Here is a 14,628-nt window from a genome sequence, read left to right as displayed (position 1 = left end):
TATGAGGCCCTATTCTGTATAGAGTATTATATGAGGCATTGGGACCTATTATACTGTCTGGAGCATTATATGGGGCCCATCATTCTGTCTGGAGTATTATATGGGGCCTATTTTTCTGTATGGAACATTATATGGGGCTCATTTGGGAGGGCTAAATTAACCCTTCACGGTTGAGCCAGTGATTTCCAAATTATTCCAGTGTTGCTAGCAACTCAAATGACCACACGGAGACTGGGGTATCTGTACGGGAGGATCGAGGCAGATCACTAAGCCCCTTTATTTTAGTCACATCTTTTATAATCTTTTGCTTGATTATGCAAGGTTCTCAAGTACCAATAGCATCATTTCACTTTGTAAGCCAATAATATTGCAAGAAAACCGGAAACTACATATATGTCCGTATCCAAATAGAAAGTAGTATAATGGCATATTCAGAGCAATACACTCCCCCCCGAGCCCCTTATCTTGCACCTGATGGAAACAGCCTGGTTTCATGACAGCCCATGCCAATTATAAAAATTTATCTTACAACAACAAAACTAAGAAACAAAACCTTACAAAGAAATGGAGAAGTGAAACTTAAGCTCTGATTTTAGTATTAACCCTTCACATTCCCCCCTAGATAAATTTTTTTAACACATATGCAGCATCAGAGGTGCTATCCCAAGCTAACAGCTTGAGGGGTACTGGTCTTCACATGACTGATGCCGTGTTACCAGTCATGGCTGTCGCGGTGCACCCATCCCCCCTGTATACTGCAGCTCACGAATAACAATTTTTGATGATGGTGATGGAGATCTTTTGTAGGTAGCCATGTGCTTGACTTCAACATCTTCATCAAGTAGCCTTTTGAGATCGGTGCAGAGAAGAGCAGGGGCAACGAAACCTTTGGTATCATCATTAGCTGTCTTAGTGCAGAATTTCCTAATACATACAGAAATACACCAAAGAACAAGTTTTAGTATCACATATACAACAAGGATACAGGCAGCAATGTGTAACAAGCTTTGTAAGATCCCAGCTATCCAGCCCCCAATTCCCTTAAATCAATTGGCTGGATTGAGAAAGGAGAAGGTGTCTGACCACCAGCTGTCCTTATTACGATCATTGTCTTTATCGTATTAATCTCTGAGTCATTGAATATCTTCTAACTTTAACTTTTATCTTCTACCAATAATAATAATATGAAAAATGCAGAAAACCAAAACATTATGTCCCTTCATTTGCTATTGGCTTGTTGGGTGATGAGAACTTGATAGGGACCGTCATACAAGGGTTCTAGTCCGTGCTTCCTGACATGCCTCTTCACGACTACCAAATCACCAGGCTTCAGGTTATGACAGGTGTCGGATTCTGCTGAATCTGGAAAAGAAAAGAAAACTAGAACATAGGTGTTAGCAAGATTTTTACTAAGCAGAATAACATATTGAACAACACGGTCAGTTTCTTCTGATAACTGCTGAGGCTGGAAATTTGCAACTGGGGGCCTAGTACCAAACAATATCTCATATGGGGACAAGCCATATTTTGCAATAGGGGTAGTACGAATATGGTATAGTACAATGGGTAGGAGCTCTGGCCAAGGAGCCATAGTCTCCTGCATCGTTTTGGTCAATTGTCCTTTCAGTGTGCCGTTCAGCCTCTCAACTTCCCCACTGGTTTGTGGGTGGTACGGAGTATGGAGGGCTACAGTGGATCCAAGCATTGTCAGAACTTCTTAGTGCACATGAGAAGAAAAGGCCGGACCTTGATCACTTTCAACAACTTCTAGAATCCCATATCTGCAAATAACTTCCATCACCAGTTTCTTCGCTGTGGTTTTTGCAGTCATGTTGGTAACAGGGAATGCTTCCGGCCAACTGGAGAACCTGGGCCCAGTAGAATTTTTGCACCAGTGCGAGGGCCTGATTCTTTCCTCGATGTGTAGGCCCATGTGGCAATAGAAGGGTACATCCGCTTAGGGAGACACACAAGTTGGTCCTTTTTCCAGAGACCATTATCCATTCGTGCCCCATCAGTCTTCCATCGCTTCACCTCTTCCTTTGGAGACATTCTCTGCATCGTCATTAAGCGGTCTCGCGGGGTTCGACAGAAAACTTCAGTCTGTTGTAGATCATCAGGTTCTTGTAGGGTCAATGCTTCTTGTAACTGTGTACGTTGAGAGCGTGAGATCACCATAGCTGGTATGGTTGGTTCAACGGGTAAGAGAGAGGCGGCTTTTGCTTGCACATCCGCAAATGAGTTGCCAACAGTCTGTGGACTGTTCCTAGGACCGTGCGCCTTAATTTTGATAATAGCCACCTGAGTAGGTAATTTGATCGAATCCATGAGGGTTTTAACAGCTTCAGCATTTTTCACTGGGGTTCCGGCAGTAGTAATAAACCCTCGATTGGCCCATAGAGCCCCAAAATCGTGAGCAATACCAAATGCATACCGTGAGTCCGTGTATATATTAGCCTGTCTGTTCTTGGCCAAAGTACATGCAGTAGACAGAGCCTGGAGTTCTGCTTCTTGTGCTGACTGTGATGGCGGGAGTGCAGCTGCGTGCACTACAGTGTCCTCTGTGGTAACAGCATATCCCGTGTGGAATCTGCCAAACTCGTCAGCATATCTTGAACCATCCGTGTATAACCAGATCAGGATTTTGGAGTGGATTCTCACTGACATTTGGTGGAGTAGCTGTTTCTTCAGTCAGAAGTTGGGAACAATCATGTTGGAGGTAATCCTCATCACTGCCATCTTTCCTTATAGTTCATTATACCGTCTTTCAAGGCGTTGTAAAGGGGTTGCATTATGCGGGATGCATCCGGTATTCACTGACAACAATAAGTGCATAAGAAAACGCTGGAGTTCAGTTTCATCTTTTGGGAAAGGAAGGGAGCTGACAGGTATTATTCTTTCTTCTGAGAGGTGTCTGGCACCCTGAAGGAGACAGTGACCCAAGAACATCACTTGACCAAGGCAGAACTGAAGTCTCAAGGCCGAAACCCGACAGTTCAGTGCTGCCAGATACTTAAGGAGGCTAACAATGGCAACAATGGCAAAAGACACCTGCTCATATTTTTTCAAACTGGTTGGGACTGTTTTGGGCCCCTTGTGACATAACTGTCCATATTAACTGTCGTCCCTGATAACCTTATAAGTGAATGCAAATAGACACTGGCAGTCTGGGTGTAACGGAATGCTAAAGAAGGCATTGGTAAGATCAATAACTGTAAACCAAGCAGCATCCTGGGGTATTTGGGACAAAAGAGTATGAGGATTAGGCATCAGGTTTGAGAAACACATTTACTGGTTCTACAGGCATTTTCCCTATATCATTTGGCCCTTTTGACCAGATTTTAGATAGTATCTCTGAGAGGTATTGGGTGAGTCATTGATCCTCAGGCAATATTGGGGGTGGATCTGAGCCTATCAGGGCCATCATAACTGTAGGAAGGGCATGCAAAATACAGATTTCCTCACTGTCTTCATCTACATAGGGATTATATAACAAAAAAAACCATCTGACCATCATCTTGGAATTGTATTCTGGAGCGGTACTGTGATAATTAATCTACCCCTAGTAAATTTACAGGACATGTGGGAGAGATTACAAGCTGAGCAGTAACGAGAATTAGCAGGGAGGGGCTGAGGAGCAGGGCTCCCACTAGCTGAAGTTTGAGGAAGGGGGGCGAGAGTTTGCTGTGTGCTCCAATGATACTCAGTGATACTGATAAGAGACTGGCTGTGTGCTCGCAGCTGCGGTGGGGGCTGGAGGCTGCTGTTTGCTCCTTTTTTTTTTTTTTTTCTCTCTGTAGCTGGTAAATGGAAGGGGTGGACACTCAACCACTAGCAATGATAATAGGTGCCGTCAGCAGAGGTGGGGGCTGCGACTCTCGGTCTCCTTGTACAATTGTCATTTAGCAGGGAGACCTCTTCTTTCAAATCATCACTTTTAACTATTTCCCTGACACATTAATATCAAACTTAGTTCCTTCTTTAATCAATCACATTCTCACACCACAGTCACTTTCTTGAACCATAAAACATCCCGTCTTTGCCATAATAATAGACAATTTTTCCTTCTTCAACATAGCAGTAACAGAAACAATCAGAATTCACTTGCTGTTCAGTTTCCACATAACCTTCATTATACAATTCATGTGCCAAGCCACGGAATTCCTCAGCGCCTTTAAGTAACCCATCATCAGTCAACCTTTTAACTCCTTCTGTCAGAGACACCGCACTGAACTTGCTCACTGAGCCAGTGCGCGTGCCTTGAATAAAGCGAAAGCGTGCTCAAAGATACCTGTGGAGCGGGCAGGAACCGAATAGATGCGTACTTCAGAGCTGCAGGGCCTGAAGCACGTGACTGCTAGAGGCGAGGCCTAAACTCCACAGAGCTAGGAGCTGCAAGACAATTCCTAGCAGAGTAACTGCGAGACAAAGTTACCAAGGGGCATAGACAGTGAGAATAGTCAGGACGTAGCCAATGAGTCACACACAGAGATAGCTGCAAGGTACAAAAGGGGCGAGCAGAGAGTAGTCAGGTCACAGGCAATGAGTCATACACAGATAATAACGCAGTACAAAATCAACAGGCAAACTCACAACGGGAAACAGAATCGGGTCAGAACCATATAAACAAGCTATAGCAATATACAGGCACACGGGGGTCAGCACACTAGGCCAAAGGCAAAAGTATAACTGGCAGGGATTGAAGCTACCCAGAGGTTTATGAAGCTCTCCCAGAACCAGAAAGAGGCTACAATCATTAACCCCAAGTGTGCAGGTCAAAACCTGCACAGAGCTCCAGACATTAACCCCCGGTGTGCAGCTCAAAAACCTGCACTGGGATCATGACAGTACCCCCCTCTCAACGGGGGGCCTCTGGACCCCCAGGCTTCCCCGGGTACTTGGCATGGAAAGCCCGAACCAGGCGATCTGCATGTACCGAACGAGCAGGGACCCACGAGCGCTCTTCTGGTCCATATCCCTTCCAGTGGACCAGGTACTGCAAAGAGCGGCGCACTCGCCGAGAGTCCACAATATGTCCGACCTCATACTCCAATTGACCCTCCACCAGCACTGGAGGAAAAACAGTCTCAGAGTTCTCTTTGACAGATCCTGCTGGTTTCAACAGAGACTTATGGAACACATTAGATATTTTTAAGGTGGGGAGACGCAACCTATATGCCACAGGGTTGACTATCTCCATAATCTCGTACGGACCAATGAACTTTGGTCCCAACTTAACTGATGGTACCTTTAAGTTGATGTTACGCGTGGAGAGCCAAACCTTCTCTCCCACCTGAAACATGTCTCCCGAGGCTCTCTTTTTGTCCGCAAAATATTTGTATCTCCCCTGGGCCTGAGCGATATTACGCCGGACTTCAGCCCAGAGGTTTTTTAACCGCTGAACGGACCCCTCTGCTCCTGGACAACCGGAATCCACCCGAGAAAACTCCCCAAAATGCAGATTAAAGCCATAGTTAATCAGGAATGGGGACATGTTGGTGGACTGACTCACCCGGTTGTTAAAAGCGAATTCAGCCAACGGTAACGCATCACACCAATCCTCCTGTCTGGCGGAGGTCAGACACCTGAGAATTTGTTCCAGGGATTGATTGGTGCGTTCCGTCTGACCATTGCTCTCTGGGTGATATGCTGACGAGAAGGAGAGTGAGATGCCCAATTTCATACAGAACGCCCTCCAAAATTTGGCCACAAACTGCACACCTCTGTCAGACACAACATTCAGGGGTACCCCATGCAATCGGACCACATGCTGCACAAACAACCTTGACAATGTTTCTGCTGAAGGTAATGCTGCCAAGGGAATGAAATGGGCCTGTTTAGAAAACCTGTCCACCACCACCCAGATCACGGTATTGCCCCTGGAAGGTGGAAGACCGGTAATAAAATCGATGGAAAGATGAGTCCATGGCCTATCAGGAACCGGTAAAGGTATGAGTTCCCCAGCCGGTCGGTTATGCGAGCTTTTGGAACGGGCACACATGCCACAAGCAGAAACAAATTCCTTGACATCGGACCTTAATGAAGGCCACCAAAAACCCCTGGTTACTGCCTCTCTAGTGGCCGTGATACCTGGATGAGCACTCAGCCTAGAATCATGAAACTCCTGCAGAAGTCTAGGCCGCAATGAATCTGGAACAAACAGTTTATCGCTTGGCCTGGTTGCCGGAGCTAGGGCCTGAGCCCTTAGGATTTCTTGTTCCAACTCAGTTGAGACCCCCGCCACTACCACCCCTGGGGGAAGAATGGAGGACGGCGGCTCAGGGGGACACACTGGATCAAAACTTCTGGACAGGGCATCCGCTTTAACATTTTTGGATCCCGGTCGAAAAGTAATTGAGAACTGAAATCGTGAAAAAAAAAGTGACCAACGGGCCTGTCTAGGAGTAAGCCTCTTAGCAGATTCAAGGTAAGCAAAATTTTTGTGATCTGTGACAACCGTGATAGGGTGAGCCGCCCCTTCCAAAAAGTGCCTCCATTCCTCAAATGCCAGCTTGACCGCAAGAAGTTCTCTATTGCCTACATCATAGTTTTTCTCAGCTGAAGAGAACTTCTTGGAGAAGAAGGCACAGGGTTTGAGATTGGTAAGGGTGGCCGGACCCTGGGACAGCACAGCCCCCACCCCCACTTCAGAAGCATCCACCTCCACAATGAATGGTTTGGACAGGTCAGGTTGCACCAACACCGGGGCAGACATAAAACATTTCTAGCTGAGAAGGATTCTTTAGCGAGTACAGACCCATTTTTTACATCAGCTCCCTTCTGGGTAAGATCCGTGAGTGGTTTAACCACTTGTGAGAAACCTTTAATGAATCTCCGTTAATAGTTCGCAAATCCTAAGAAGCGCTGGAGCCCCTTGAGATCTCGAGGCTGAACCCAGTCAGCGATCGCCAGCACCTTCTTAGGATCCATACGAAACCCCTCACAGGACACAATCAACCCCAAAAAAGACAGCTCCTGTACAAAAAACTAACATTTTTCCAATTTGGCGAACAATTGGTTCTCCCTGAGTCTCTGGAGAACTGTCTTTAGATGTTGCAAGTGAGATTGACTGTCCTGGGAATACACCAAAATATCATCCAAATAAATAATAACAAAACGGCCTATCAGATCAGAAAACACAACATTGATGAAATTTTGGAAAATAGCGGGTGCATTAGTTAACCCAAATGGCATTACCAGGTTCTCGAAGAGTCCTTCTGATGTGAGGAATGCCGTTTTCCACTCGTCCCCTTCCCGAACCCTTATCAGATTGTAGGCACCCCACAGATCCAACTTGGAGAACCATTGGGCCTCAGCTAACTGGTTACATAAGTCTGGGATGAGGGGAAGCGGGTAAGAGTTCCTAACCGTTATCTTGTTCAGTTCCCGAAAGTCGAGGCACGGCCGCAAACCACCATCTTTTTTCTTCACAAAGAAGAACCCTGCTGCCACAGGTGACACAGAAGGCCTGATATGCCCTTTGCGGAGACTCTCAGCTATGTACTCCTTCATGGCTTGGCGCTCAGGCCCAGACAAATTGAACAATCGAGCCTTAGGTAACTTGGCTCCGGGTACTAAATCAACGGCACAATCATAGGGTCTATGTGGTGGCAGCGCCTCAGCCTCACTTTCGGAAAAAACGTCTTCGAAATCTTTCAGGTACTCCGGAATACCTTCCAGATCGACAGACGACACAGACACTGATTTAGCAGCGTTAACAAGATGTCCCCGGTTACCACATTTACTATTGCATCCCCATTGAGTGATTTCCCCTGTAACCCAATCAATGGTAGGATTATGGCGTTGAACCCAAGGCATCCCCAGTACCAGTCCTGCAGGCAAGTTATCTACCACCAGACAACTTAGTTTCTCCACATGAGTGGAACCCACTTTTAGAGAAAAAAGTTCAGACCTGCAACAGATACCGTCTTGGGTAAGAGGAGATGAGTCAATTGCCACAAGTTTAACAGGATCGTGAAGCCTGACTGTCCCTATCTTATAAAGAGTCATAACCTTGGTATCAATCAGGTTTACAGCCGAACCGCAGTCAATAAAAGCAGTAGTCTGAACAGGACCATAACCAAGTTCCAGTTCCACCTGCAGCACCATTTTTGCACATGAGGAAAATTGTACCTGAAGGTCTGGGTAGCCTCCTCGATTACTACCCAGACCTAGTCGTTTCCCGCCATCTTGGAGGATGACGGACAGGAGGGGCAGTCCTTCTTCCAATGTCCAGATTTCCCACAATAGAAGCACAACTGCTTTTCCCGGCGGCGTCTTTTTTCCTTTCCCTCACAGGTGACAGCGTTCACTTCCATAGCCATAGGAAGAGTCTGGGTCTCATCTCCACTGAAGAATAAGGGCGTTTCCCGTTGCATAATGCCTCTAGCCCGCAGCCTGCGATCCATGCGAACCGCTTGGACCATGGCATCCTCCAGGGAGTCAGGCGGAGGATGAAGTGCCAAAGCATCCTTCAGACGTTCACACAGGCCTCTGTGGAACAACCCCCGCAGGGCGGCATCACTCCAGGAAATCTCCGCTGCCCAACGTCTGAATTCAGTACAGAACCATTCGGCCGAGTGCTCCCCCTGACAGACACTCATTACTTTGTCCTCAGCCAACCGCACTCTATCAGGTTCATCTTAAATAAGCCCTAAGGCTTCAAAAAATGCATCCACAGACATTCTCTCAGGGGCAGAAGAGGAAAGCGAGAATGCCCAGGCTTGTGGGGACCCCCTAAGCAGGGACATCACCACCCCCACCCTCTGTTTCTCATCCCCAGAGGAGCGGGGTCTCAGAGAAAAAAATAGCTTACAGCCCTCCTTAAATGCCCTGAAATCATCCTTGTTACCAGAAAACATATCTGGTAATTTAACCGGGGATTCAGGTGGGACTAAAATGACATCTCTATTCCCCACCTGCTGGAAGCCAGCGGAAAGTACCCCCTGAACTGAGTCCTCAACCCGCCGTTGGGACTGGGCCAGAGCTTGGTGTTCCAAACTAAGCTTCTGCAGTGACTGAGTCAAGCTTTTCACCTGCTCAGATAAAGCACACATTGGGTGCATGCTGCAGAAGTGAGGAGAGAAAAAAAAACAAAACTGTAGGCCAGTTATAATGTCAGAGACACCGCACTGAACTTGCTCACTGAGCCAGTGCGCGTGCCCTGAGTAAAGCGAAAGCGTGCTCAAAGATACCTGTGGAGCGGGCAGCAACCGAATAGATGTGTACTTCAGACCCGCAGGACCTGAAGCACGTGACTGCTAGAGGCGTGGCCTAAACTCCACAGAGCTAGGAGCTGCAAGACAATTCCTAGCAGAGTAACTGCGAGACAAAGTTACCAAGGGGCATAGACAGGGAGAATAGTCAGGACGTAGCCAATGAGTCATACACAGAGATAGCTGCAGGGTACAAGAGGGGCGAGCAGAGAGTAGTCAGGTCACAGGCAATGAGTCATACACAGATAATAACGCAGTACAAAATCAACAGGCAAACTCACAACGGGAAACAGAATCGGGTCAGGACCATATAAACAAGCTATAGCAATATACAGGCACACGGGGGTCAGCACACTAGGCCAAAGGCAAAAGTATAACTGGCAGGGATTGAAGCTACCCAGAGGTTTATGAAGCTCTCCCAGAACCAGAAAGAGGCCACAATCATTAACCCCAAGTGTGCAGGTCAAAACCTGCACAGAGCTCCAGACATTAACCCCCGGATTGCAGCTCAAAAACCTGCACTGGAATCATGACAGTACCATTCTCAGACAGATGGCCTTGTCGAAAGGTTTAATAACGAACTGAAGAGCATGCTGAGGAAAGCCATAGAAAATGACTGAATAGACTGGGACTGTCTCTTACCGTATCTGTTGTTCTCCATACGTGATGTTCCACAGGCCTCTACAGGTTTCTCGCCATTCAAACTTTTGTATGGCCACATTCACGAGGTCTCCTAGCTATAGCCAAGAAAACTTGGGAAGCTGAAGTCACGCCCTACAGAAGCATCATTGAGCATGTGGCACTGATGCAGCAAAGAATTGCGAAGGTGATCTCCTCCAGGCACAAGAAGCTCAGGCCAGGGTCTGCAACCAGTCAACCAAAGTGAGACAGTTCAATCCAGGAGACTGAGTTCTTGTGCTAATTCCTACTGTGGAGAGCAAGTTTTTTGTCAAATGGCAAGGGCCATATGAGGTCATGGAGAAGCTTGGTGATGTAAACTATAAGATTCAACAACCAGGAAGATGGAAACCATATCAGTTCTACCATGTCAACCTCATCAAGCCATTGCAAGACAGAGAGCCGGCTGAAACTCTGTGCTTGCTAGGCCAGCCACAAGGCGAGGTTGGAGGTGTTGCCATAATGGAGACGCTGTTGAAAACCCAGAAACAGCAGTGCCAGGAGTTGCTCCAGAAGAACAGGGACCTTTTCTCGTAATTATTGAGCTGCACAAGGGTCGTAGAACACAAAGTTCTGACGGAGCCACAAGTGCGTGCAAACGTAAAGCCCTATCGAATTCTGGAAGGCCCGTCGAGAAGTGATCTTCGAGGAGGTGGAGCGTATGTTAAAACTCGAGGTCATTGAGGAATCCAAGAGCGGTTGGTCAAGCCTGATTGTCCTGGTCACAAAGCTCGATGGTGAATGGAGATTCTGCAACGACTATCGGAAGTTGAATGAGGTCTCCAAGTTCGATGCATATGCCATGCCACGCATCGACAAGCTAATGAAGAGATTTGGGCCCGCAAGGTACATAACCACCTTGGATTTGACGAAGTGATATTGGCAGATCCCCATGGCACAGGAAGCCAAGGTGAAGACTGTGTCTTCTACACTGGACGGATGCTTCTAATATGTCTGGATGCCGTTTGGACTGCAGGGGGCCCCGGTGACCTTCCAGAGAGCTATGGATAGAATCCTTGCACCTCATAAGCAAAATGCCGCTGCATACCTGGACGATATTGCTATCTTCAGCCCGGACTGGGAGAGTCTTCTGTAAAAGGTCCAGGCGGTATTTGATGCTTCTGAGGACTGAGTCTGAAGGACAAAGCGTTATGACGTGAGCGCACCGGGGACCACAATGACGAGCCGGAGCCCCTGATTGTGGTGAAGAGACTTAACAGCATGCGCAGCATTGCTCCTGCGGTGAGACATGCGGGGTATTACACAGAGACTCAGGTTCCTCATCAGCTTTCTGCTTTAACCCCTGGAGGTCCCAACTTCAACTTGAGCAGAGACTGTAGAGACTGCATGCACCGAAGTTGCTGGTGCCGACGTGGGTGAAGTAGACCTTTCAATCAAGCTTTCCCCGGACTGATAAGTTATAATTATCGGAGTTTAACTGTTTTAATACTGCATAACCGTTTAACTGCTTTCTTCAGCTCCATTGTTCTGCTTTACTGTTATATCCCTGTAAATAAACCTTTAACTCTTGGTCTGTCTCGGATACGTGGCGACATCCTCCGTACCTGCAGTTTATTACACTCATTATAAAACTGTTGTTTAACAAAACATACGTTTATTATCTGCTTGTTTTTTTGCAGTTGGAAAAATGTTACATTTGTTCAGAAGGGTACTTGTTAATTACTCTGTATACAAAACTCCATATCTGCTCTCCATCAGATAACTTGTTTCAATTAATCAGTTTGAAGAGCTGGAGTCTATGGAAGTCCTGGGATTTGGAGGAACTGCCAGGACGGTGGCAGCTATGTGGCAGACAGAAGAGAAGGAGACTTGTGCAAGTTTAGTGGAAGAACACCGCGATGAGTGGGTCCGAGTGCAGCAGGAGGATCAGGAGATAGCCCCGTTGAGACGGTGGGTCACGTCTAAACAGACGCTCAGCCATCATGAGAGGAGGACTGCACCACCTGAAATGCTGCGAATGCTTCGGAAATGGGAAAGACTTCAGCTGGGGGACGGCATCCTTTATTGGAAGATGTTTCTACAGTCAGAACTCAGCATCATCTGGCAGACAGTGATTCCCTCATCCTTAGTGTTCCGGGTGGCTGCAAAGGCTCATGAGAAAAGACCTCACTTTGGCCCTGAAATGACCTTTCAATGGCTGCAGCGCCTCTTTTACCATCCCAATCTGAGGAGTGTGGTGGAGAGAGTCTGTCAGCAGTGAGTTGCTGTGAATTGGCCAAACCACCTGAACAGCGGGCTCCCACGCAAGCGATGGTGTCATCCAGCTCTCTGGATCTGCTGACGATAGACTATCTGACGATCGGGCCAGCGTATCAAGGCTATTAGTACTGCTTGTTAATGGTGGACCACTTCACGAAGTTTGCCGGTGTGATGCCAACACGGGATCAGACTGCCAAGTCCGCTGCTCATGCTATCTGCAAGCACTTCATCCAGGTGTATGGGTGTCCTAAGCGTATCCACTCCGATTAGGGAGCCTGTTTTCTTGGAAGGGTGATGGAGGAGTTGCACCAGATGTATAAGATCGGTAAATCTCGGACAACATCTTATCATCCACAGGGGAACGGAGCTTGCAAGAAATTTAACCGTACCCTGATCCAAATGTTAAGAACACTGGCGTAGAAGAAGGCACAATGGCCCGAATACGTCCCTGAGTTGGTATGGGTATATAACAATCATAAGCACAGCACCACCGGCTTCACACCCTGCTCTCTGCTCTTCGGACGGCCCGGAAAAGAGATGACTGAATTGGAGTTAGAGTCCGAGGAGGACTACCCACGGAGGGGGTGTATTCCTGGGTTTGAAAACACCGTCGTCAGCTACAGACCCTCCGTCGACTAGTACAGAACAGGCTACAGGAGCTGGAGCATCCTCAAGTCACCCCTCTACGAGGGACAGCTCTACGGGCCGGAGACCGAGTTTTAGTGAGAGAAAAGTGCCCTCATAACAAGTTAGAGTACCGTTGGGATAAGGGCCCATACAAGGTGAAACGTCGAGTCACTGCCAAAGGCCCCGTCTATGAGGTCCAGCCAGAAGCAGAAGAGGGAGCCCCCACTCGCACCCTGCACCGAAATATGTTGCGGCCCTGTTTGTCTCGGTATCCTAACGGAGTAGAATCATGGAATCATAGAATCGTAGAGTTGGAAGGGACCTCCTGGGCCATCTGGTCCAACCCCCTGCTCAAAGCAGGATTCGCTAAATCATCCCAGTCAGATGTCTGTCCAGCATCTGTTTGAAGACTTCTATTGAAGGAGAACTCACCACTTCTCGTGGCAGCTTGTTCCACTCATTGATCACTCTAACTGTCAAAAAGTTTTTTCTAATATCTAATCTGTGTCTCCTCCCATTCAGTTTCATCCCATTGCTTCTAGTCTTTCCTTGTGCAAATGAGAATAAAGTTGATCCTTCTACAATGTGACAGCCCTTTAGATATTTGTAGACAGCTATTAAGTCTCCCCTCAGTCTTCTCTTTTGCAAACTAAACATTCCCAAATCCTGCAACCTTTCCTCATAAGACAGGGTTTGCAGACCGGTCACCATTCTGGTCGCTCTTTTCTGAACTTGCTCCAGTTTGTTGATGTCTTTTTTAAAATGTGGTGCCCAAAACTGGACACAATATTCCAGATGAGGTCTGACCAAAGAGGAGTAGAGGGAAATAATGACTTCACGTGATCTAGACTGTATGCTTCTGTTAATGCATCCTAGAATTGCATTTGCCTTTTTTGCTGCTGCATCACACTGTTGACTCATATTCAGTCTGTGATCTATTAGTATACCCAAGCCTTTTTCACATGTGCTGTCACTTAGCCCTATTCCTCCCATTCTGTATATGCTTTTTTCTTTTTTATTGCCCAGATGTAGTACTTTGCATTTCTCCCTGTTAAAAACCATTCTGTTAGTTGCTGCCCACTTCTCCAGTTTATTTAAATCTTTTTGAATCCTCTCTCTCTCTTCTCTAGTATTAGCTATCCCTCCTAGCTTTGTGTCATCAGCAAATTTAATCAGTTTACCCTCAATTCCTTCATCTAAATCGTTGATAAAGATGTTGAACAATACAGGGCCCAGGACAGAGCCCTGTGGTACCCCACTTGAGACATTCTTCCAACTGGATGTACAGCCATTTACGACCACTCTTTGGGTCCGATCACTAAGCCAGTTATGAATCCACCTAACAGTTGCCTTGTCCATTCCATACTTAGTCATTTTTTCAATAAGGATTGTGTGAGAGACTTTGTCAAATGCTTTGCTGAAGTCAAGATATACTATATCTACAGCATTTCCTTGGTCCACCCAATCAGTGATACCGTCATAGAAGGAAATTAAGTTAGTCTGACATGACTTATTAGTTACAAACCCATGCTGACTCTGTTTAATCACTTCATTCTTATCCAGGTATTGACATACATGTTGTTTAATAATTTGTTCAAAGATCTTTCCTGGTATAGAAGTCAGACTCACCGGCCTATAGTTGCCTGGGTCCACCTTCTTCCCCTTTTTGAAGATAGGAACAACATTTGCTCTTCTCCAGTCTTCTGGCACTTCTCCTGTTCTCCAAGAATTTTCAAAGATTATGGAGAGGGGTTCAAAAATTTCTTATGCTATCTCCTTCAGTACTCTGGGGTGTAATTCATCTGGTCCTGGAGACTTGAATTCATTTAGGTTAGCTAAGTGTTTCCTCACTATCTTTCTGTTTATAGAGATCCTGGATTCTTCTATT

At 46.7% G+C, this 14,628-nt stretch overlaps 1 long non-coding RNA gene across 1 annotated transcript in view; it reads right to left on the bottom strand.

Annotated features, from left to right (window-relative positions):
- Positions 1-237: 237 nt before the first annotated feature.
- Positions 238-14,628, bottom strand: part of LOC141076119 (uncharacterized) — a 32,693-nt gene continuing 18,302 nt past the window's right edge. Inside the window, exon 2 of the long non-coding RNA XR_012227419.1 lies at positions 238-1,362. This is a non-coding gene — a long non-coding RNA (uncharacterized lncRNA). The remainder of the gene's footprint in view (positions 1,363-14,628) is intronic.

Source organism: Dendrobates tinctorius, unplaced genomic scaffold (assembly GCF_039654945.1).
Source record: "Dendrobates tinctorius isolate UK_male_01 unplaced genomic scaffold, ASM3965494v1 ptg000388l, whole genome shotgun sequence".
In the NCBI taxonomy this organism is placed as follows: Eukaryota; Metazoa; Chordata; class Amphibia; order Anura; family Dendrobatidae; genus Dendrobates; species Dendrobates tinctorius.
This window is presented reverse-complemented; position numbering and strand designations above follow the sequence as displayed.